At 58.9% G+C, this 6,512-nt stretch overlaps 1 protein-coding gene across 1 annotated transcript in view; it reads left to right on the forward strand.

Moving 5' to 3' along the window:
- The window catches only part of ZFP41 (ZFP41 zinc finger protein), a 34,263-nt gene extending 31,965 nt beyond the window's left edge, over window positions 1-2,298 (forward strand). Inside the window, exon 5 of the mRNA XM_073018442.1 lies at window positions 753-2,298. The gene's annotated coding sequence lies outside the window, so the exon portion shown is untranslated. The remainder of the gene's footprint in view (window positions 1-752) is intronic.
- The last annotated feature ends 4,214 nt before the right edge of the window (window positions 2,299-6,512 follow it).

Genomic DNA, 6,512 nt, shown 5'->3' on the forward strand with positions numbered 1-6,512 from the left:
GTCCTGACTTGTCCAGAGCACGGAAGTAGTCAGGTCTGCCTGACGCTGATACCCCACGATCAACACGGGGGGCGCGCCCAGAGCAGGGGGTGAGGACAGGGCCGGTCTAGAAGTGTCCACAGGTCTAGCCAGGCTGCCTGTCTGCCACCTGGGCGAGGGGTCTCCAGCAATTCGGTTCCCTTATGTAATTGGGAAGCCTCTGCTTCTGTCAAATGCAGCAGGCTCTTCCCCACGTGCCCTCTCAGCTCTGCTGCCTCCTCCCCCTGCCTCCATTCAGCGGGGAGCCTGCTGGGCAGCAGTGGCCCGGGCCTCCTCTGCACCAGCCCCTTGCCCTGGGATGTGGGGGCCCAGGTCTTGACAGGTGTGGGCTGGTACAGCTGGGCCTGCCAGGCCCTTTTCAGAGCTGCCGGGACACTGCTTCTGGGCAGGGGAATCTAGGCCACGAAGCTCTGGGAGACGTGCTGAGTGCCAGTGATTCTGCCAGCGCCTTCTCCCTGCCCTGTCTGTGCCCTCCGGTACAGCTGGCAGACCCCGGACTCCAGCCTGGCTCCTCCGAGGCTGCCCCTCTCCAGGTCTCACCTCCCCTCCTGCTGTGACTCGTCCAGAACGCCGGGCCTGGTCCCCAGATGTGCCTGTGGCGGGCCTGTGAGGTCACTGTCCTGTCGAAGAGAAAGGCTACCGTCCCCGCTTTTTGGCGGTGCCTGCGGAGGCCTGCACAGTGCGCATCTGATGTCAGCCCCCAATTTTTCCAGAGAAGAACCCGGAGGCTCCGAGGTGACCCGTGGCTTGCTCGAGGTCACACGATCAGTGACGGCACCAGATGAATCCCCGAGCTCCCTGACCAGCCATCCACCCAGACCCCTGCTGAGACAGCGGGACCTCGTTTCCAACTCGGAAGCCCGGGGAACGCGGCTGCCCGGACTGGGAGCCCGCGGCACAGGGCCCTGTGCAACCCCTTGGGGAAGGCGGCCCCAGGCTCCGCCAGCCCCCGCCTCCCTCTCCAGGCCATGCCCTGGGGGCCCTATGGACTCCGCCGGGTGAGAACGAGTTTAGGGGTGCGGGCTGGAGGTCAGTGTGTCTGTCCGAAGTCAGCTGGGAGGCAGGCGCCTACTTGAGGCTTCCGTGCTGGTGTGCGGTGGCCCTTGGGTTCAGACTGTCGGCCTGAAAGGTAAGGGTGAGAACGCCTGCATTCTCCTTGTTCAGTAACATGCGTGGGCAGCCAGGCCGAGGGGCTGGCTCTGCAGGGACCGCCCCGCGCGCCCCCGACTCCCCGGCTGAACTCCCGCTCGCAGCGACCGGAGAGAGCCCGGCGGTCCTCCACGCCGTCCTAGACAGTCCCGGAAGTGGCCGCGGCGCCGGGAGGGGCGGGGAGGGGGCGGGGCCAGGCGCACTCTCCGCAGCCCGCACGAGACTCGAGCAGCGCCAGCTCACGGGAGGCTTCCCGGGGGAAGGGAGTGCGGCGCGGCGAGTCTGGCAGGGCTGCTCCTACGCGCCAGGTCGTAAACCCTCTGCAAGGTCTCTGTGTACCCCCTCGTTGGGCAGGGCCCGCGAGATGGGCTGAAATGGCATTTGCGTCTTTCCCAGTGTCCTCAGCTCCTTCTCGAAGCCCGCGGGCACGAGGCTGATTCTCGAACGTGCCATCTGATCCACTCACCATTTCCCGGGAACCCCACAGCGGCCCGGCAGGACCCAGGCGTGGACTTTTAAGGGCATTTTTCTACCTTGTGGTGGCTGCCGGGTGTATCAGCGTGTAGTTGAACAGGACATAATATTCCTGAGCCCTCCTGGGACGCCTGCGACCCTGAGCTGTGCTCGGCCTCTTGGTCACGGCCCTCCCCATCCTCCTTAGATTTGCATCACTCGAGCCGCTTGTCTGGGCAGCCGCCCCCGGGGCTGGTTCGGAGCCCTGTCCCACCCCTACCAGCTCTGCCCCTGAGAGGAACCTGGACGCAGACCACCAGGAGCATCTCCAGCTCAACGGCCAATCTCCAACCCACACCACCTCCAAACCCACACCACCACTCCTCTCCCTCCTCAGACCCAGGACCTCGATTCTCAGCCTTCGCCCTCTCCCTCCTCCCCGAAGTGACCGGGGATCTTCCTAAAGACCCGATGGTATCTGGGAGCCCAGGTTTGGGATCCGCCGGCCCTGATTCCATACCCCATACTTATCGTTCCTCACGGAGCTCGTTTCTGCCTCTGACAATGGAGAGGAAGCGCAGCCGGGTCGGCACCGCACATAGTGGTTGGAAGGACGGCATGGTGGGGTTCTCTGCACAGTGCCAGGCACACAGCAAATCCCCATAAAAAGAGCTCCTGGAAGGGCTCTGTCGACAGTGTGAGTGGATAGTCTTAGCAGAGGACCACCTGAGCTGGGTTGGTCACAGCAAATGTGAGGGACCAGGAAAAGGGGTGATGTGAGTTTTGGAACCCAGGAAATGATCATCTGTATGTGGCACAGTATCTGTTTTTGAGCCCAGAAGGAACTAAAGGCCCTGGAGAGGCTCTGAACCCTAAAGCACTGGACCTGCAGGGAGAGGTCTTCTGAGGCAGCTTCCTGCGGCCCCAGACAAGGGGAGAGCCAAGTGCTGACCTAATCGTGGCCTTGGGGGCAGGTGTGCATGCCTATGGATTAGCAAATAAAGGACCAAAATGAGCTTAAGTTTGGACCCTTTTCAGTTCACAAGGCTTTTTATTTTTACATACATATATGTAGCATGGTGTATTGGCTAAGGAAGTCGACCTTGGAATTTCAAGCCCAATTCTACAGTTAACTGTGAGGTTGGATGAGTTAATAATCTCTGAATCTGTTTTCTGATTAGTAAATGATGCGTTAGGGTTCTGCAGAGAAACAGAACCAATGGTGTGGGGTGGGGGAGGGCAAGAGAAAGAGGGTTATCATCAGGAATGCACTCACAGGGTTATGGGGGCTGGGCAGTCCCGAGACCTGCAGCTGTCAAGCAGAGGAGCTGATGGTGTGAGTCCCCGTCTGAAAGCCAGCAGGCTTGAGACGCACAAAGTGCTGATGTTTCCATTCAAGTCTGAAGGCAGGAAAAGACCTAGGTCCCGGTTCAGTCAGGCAGGAGGAGATTCCCATGTGGGCCTTGAACTCATTGAATGAGGCCCACTCACATTATGAAGGGCACTCTGCGTCACTCAGTTCACAAATTCAAATGTTAATTTTATCCAAAAACACCCCCACAGACACACTCAGCACACACAGTGCCACTACTTGCTTTCAGATTGCTCTCCAGACTGGGGGAACCAACTGACAAGGCCCCCAGCTCCCCCAGCTAAGAGACTACCTTCCCCTTAACTTTTCAGCATGTTCACTTGATTTTCCAAGCTTAACAGACTTGTGATATTACTTTAATCGCAAACAAGGCTCTGCTGTCCCACGTGCTTACTTTGCCACATGGCACAGTGTGTGTCACAGGTGCACTCTTCACAAGGACAGGTCCAGACCTGTGTCAGTCACTGCTTCATCCCAGCCACCCAGCACAGGGTCTGACTCATGGTGAGCTGTGGACAAATGTGCACGCAATTAACGACTTGTTACTGCCTCAAGGTTCTCTTTTCCAGATGTCTAGAGCAACTCACATTTATTCGCTCCTTATTTCAGACTGGGAGAAAGGGCTTGAGTAGAAGGATCAGAGTTCAAAGGAGGGGGACACAGGGCCACAGAGGCAATGCCTGGAGCACCACAGATTGGGAATTGGACATATACTCGGGTGAGGGTGGAAAGAGCATGGAAGTCAGGGTTCAGTCAGAAGACAGAGGCCTCGCCAGTTATTTCAACAGAGAGGATTTTGCATCATGAATTACTATGTACGAAGTGGCTACCAAAGGAGCTGAAAAGAGATTTCTTAAGTATCTCAGAAGCAAAAACTGCAGAGAGCAGCTGCTACACTAGGGTTGTGGACACAAAGAGAAGAGTGTGGAATTATTGGGATCAGAAAGCCTGGGAACTAAGGAGAGGGCTTCGCAGGTCCCTGGTCCCTGATCTGGCCCCGAGAGTGGGGCCAGACCCCCGAGGCGGGGCGTCGCTGGCTGAGGTCTGAGGTCCTCCAGCGGGGGGATGATGAAGCTGCTTCTGCGAAGTTGGGAACCCGCTCCCCGGTTTTAGCAGCCGCGGAGGGAAGTGCTCCCGCCAGGGCGAAGCAACAGAGTTCGCAAGACAAGCAACCAGGGAAGCAAACAGACCGGAAGTCTGAGAAAAAACCGGAAGCAAACCGGAAGGAGTGTGTCCCTCCCTCCTCCCCAGCCTCGAGCGCTTTCTCTGGCGCCCCTAGTGGGAAAGCCTAGCATGGCTCCAGCTGGCCAAGCAGAAAAAGGTTTGCGGAGACCAGACCCGCCACAGAGGTGGAGCTGAGGGTCAAAACATTCTCCCTGGAGCAGGAGGGCAGAGAGGCCTTGTGCGTTCGAGCGGATTCATAAGATAAATGCTAAAGGGCTCAGATGACTGAGATGAGATTTTGTAGAAAAACCTGGCAGTGGTCAAGTGCAGCCAGGGCTTCAGGAGTCCAGCCTGGTTTGTAAGTCTCCAGGAGCCCACGCGTGGCCGCAGGTGCAAACTGTCCCAGAGCTCAGAGCAGCCATGCACGGGAGAATTCCTCCCAGAGAGAAACGCCGTAAATATGACTTCCAGGGACACGCACAGCTGGTGGAAACCGTATGCACGTAGTGTGCATAGGTGAGATGTAATGGAACCCTGGAGAAGCACTTGTGAACGTGGGAAGGGCTTTGCACATGCTCAGGCTCCGCTGGGGATCAGAACATTCTCACAGGAGAGAAGCCAATGAGTGGCAACGGACGTGGCCACACCTTCGTGGAAGCACTGGTCCTCAGGCATCAAAATGGACATGGAGAGGCCCTGCAAATGTAATGACTGTGGGAATGCCCACCTCCTGAGTTCATGCTGCTGTGAGGTAGCGGACTGTGGATGCGGGCATGTGGAGAGGTCTCAGATAATCCCCACTGAAGAGGAACCCTGTGGATGTCATCCACGCACCAGAATCCGATAAATTGCACCAAGGGGCCCCACCCCCACCCCCTGTGCGGTGACCACAGCAAAACCTTTAAGCAAAGATCTCAAGCCCCGAAATGCCAGGGCCGTCACCAGGGATGCAGCAGGGAGTGAAACACCCGTCTCTTGTCTCACACCAAACCATAGCCAAGGGATTCGCCACGAGGTGAATGAGGTGCGAGAGGGAGGATTCTGCAGGCGGAGACTGCCCTCGCGGTTGTGGCCTCAGAACAGGGGCCTTCTCCCTGGAGACATGGACCCTGTTTCTTACAGCAGCTTCTGTGCATCACCGGCAGGCAGTGCCAGTTGACACCAATCAAGGGATCTCAACACTCAGCCTGCACATGTGCAGATCCGCTGGGGAAACGCAGCCCCTCCTATCCTCAGATACTAAAAGGGATAAGGCCTTGCCCATTAGCTGAGTCCAGGAGAACCTGGCTGGGACCAGAGGGTGAGAACCGACCCCTGCGGCTGCTACAGGCCCCATCAGGGGCCTCCCCACCCGGGGAGGGTTTCCTGGAGGTGTCTTTGGAGTCGCCGCACGTTTCTGCCCAGTTTTCACAGCCCACTCCTCCCTGGGTTCCGGCTGGGTATCTTCCTCAGAATGGCTCCGCGCCTCGCCTGCCTGGTTGATGGAGGTCTCGCTCTGATCACATCCAGTTCCTGTGGACCACTGGCCACTCACCAGGCCGCTTTGCCTTGCGTTTTCTAGGGTCTTGTTTCATGGGGTCATGGGAACCCTCTCAGGGACCACCCAACTACCTGAGAAGCCCGCTGGAAAACGCGGATTCCCAGGCCCCAGCCCAAGGGAGTCAGCAGGCCTCAGGGGAAGTCAGGGAATCTGGATTTAGTTCAGATACCCAAATGCATTGATCATGGGCCAGATTCGGGAATCTGTTCTCCTCCAAGCCCTCAAAGCAGAAGCTGCTGGCCGGCCTTCTGCACAGGCCGCGGCCCAGGCCCTCCTCAGACACCACCTGGACGGGCAGTTTGAGCCGTGGAACGCCCCTGCTTGGGCCAGAATTGGGTCCTGCACCTCTGACCTGCAGGGCCCAGCTTCGGCCTCTGGGCCCTCTGGGCCTCTGGCAGACGCGCTCTGCCAGGCACCCCCTGCCTCCGTGACGCCCCCTCTCTCGCTCCACAACGCGGCCCCATGCTGGATCACAGCCTCAAGACCCCTCCGGCCCCCAGCCGCGCGAGCAACGCCAGGCACGCGCCCGCCCCCGACCCGCCACCCTTGGGTTCGCGCCGGATCCCCCGTCGGTCCTCTGAACGGGTCCTCCGAGCTGCCTAGAGCGCCCGGAAATGCCCTCGGCACGGGGCGGGGCTTGCGGGGGCGGGGCCGCGCTTCCGATTCGCGCTGCGCTCCGCGGGCTGGGTCTAGGCAGTGCCCCAAGCGCGGAGGCCGCCGGTCAAGCCTTTGAAGATCGCAGTGTTAAACGGGTTTCTTTTCCCCAATAGCATTTATTCATACTCTTTGAAGAAA

Source organism: Chlorocebus sabaeus, chromosome 8 (assembly GCF_047675955.1).
Source record: "Chlorocebus sabaeus isolate Y175 chromosome 8, mChlSab1.0.hap1, whole genome shotgun sequence".
NCBI lineage: Eukaryota > Metazoa > Chordata > Mammalia > Primates > Cercopithecidae > Chlorocebus > Chlorocebus sabaeus.